Source organism: Sphaeroforma arctica (genome assembly GCF_001186125.1).
Source record: "Sphaeroforma arctica JP610 unplaced genomic scaffold supercont1.164, whole genome shotgun sequence".
NCBI lineage: Eukaryota > Ichthyosporea > Ichthyophonida > Sphaeroforma > Sphaeroforma arctica.
The window spans coordinates 14,856-16,527 of NW_014040394.1; positions in this window are offsets into that span (position 1 = coordinate 14,856).

Below are 1,672 nucleotides of genomic sequence, written 5' to 3' on the forward strand. Positions count from 1 at the left end.
AAAAAGCATTCGTAACACTGTGAAGGGAGTGTTGTTGGCACAATCATGTGTCATCTGAAAGCATTCGTAACAGAGTAATAACAAAGTAGTACTCCTGACGTTTAAAGTGTAATCTATCTTACCTTTTTTAGGTACCGGGTTACGTTGGGCCGGTATGGAGTGGCTGAGTATCCCGATTTTCTATTTAGGTGCAGAAATATTGTATAGTGATGAGCAAGATCTGATTCTGAATCGAAATAGCATGAAACAGTAGCAACGACAGACATAGCAGCCATGACCGTTTCCCGTAGGCAAAACAAGTACCGACTAACTTCGATGAATTAGTCGGCAACACTATAGTTGTTACAACTATCGTATTGCGACCGATCGATGAGTGCACTACATAGCAGCGAGAAGACACCATCCACACACGCCCATTGAGAACCATACAGAGAAGTGCTCTATTGTCTGGTTGAAACAAGGCCCTACTTTCGATGTCATCTATGTCTATGAACGCAAGTACTGTTATCGATCATCGCGTGCACCACACAGCAGCCAGACTCGCATTGAAAAGAAACATACCGATAAGTGCTCTGCTTTCTGATTGAGACGATGTCCTTCTTCAGATGAATTCGGAAGATATGCTCCTCGGTTTTATGAATCAGTTCCCTTTTTTTGTACTCACAGCCGGGGAACCTGCAATCGTATTGTGAAACGGATAAGCAGCAGCAAGCACATGAATGTGCCCGTAATAGTTATAGTGTGCCACGCTACCATGGAAGGATCGTGAGTATTCAACAACAACGGTCGTTAAGAAAATAGCTTCTACCACATAGCTGGGTGACGATTGTGGAGAGCGAACTTCGCGGTGTAAGATGTTTCGAGTTTACTGGCCATTGCCAAGTTGCAAGGATAGTTAGACCTTTTATGTGTATTGAGGCTAACAGAATTTAGATATCGCATAGTTTGAGAGTACAATTCCACGAAACTTGGAATGGGAAAGACAATTTAGAGGTCGCAGCCCGAAATTGAAAAAAGTATTTGACGATGAGAGTAAAATTCAGCCCGAATGCAATCATGCGTATTGCAACAGTCCCATTGCAAGCACTCACACTAAGAGATATGCATAATCGTTGTACGGTGTAAGCCTCTGTCTTTCCGCTCGCTACAATGTGATCTGCAGAGACTTCTCTCCGTAGTAAGCATAAAGGGCTCTCAACGTGATAAGCATGAAGGGCTCTGGTCCCACAATCTCTGCTCACTAACACCGCATGTGTGCGCAGTTCTCGCCATATCGCACTTGCAAATTAAACCCGAGTTAGCATTAAAACATACACTATGTACCCCGGATTGGCGTATGAAAAGCGTCGTCTATGGAAACAGATATATTCCAAACAATAATCTTGAGAAAGGTACCGGATTATGCAACTATAGAATTCCTAAAAAAAATCGAAATTTTGGATTGCACCTCGTATTCGATGAAATCCTGGGTATTTGACATAGTACACTTCAGCGTAACTCTATATATTCTCTACATCATACCATACTCGAATATCGATCGAGTCGAAACACAAATTTGACCTCGGTGTGAACTATTAACATAAAGAGTACCGACACACATAACAATACATACAAACATATCAACATATTAATGTATATATATATATATATATATATAATATAATAATAAATG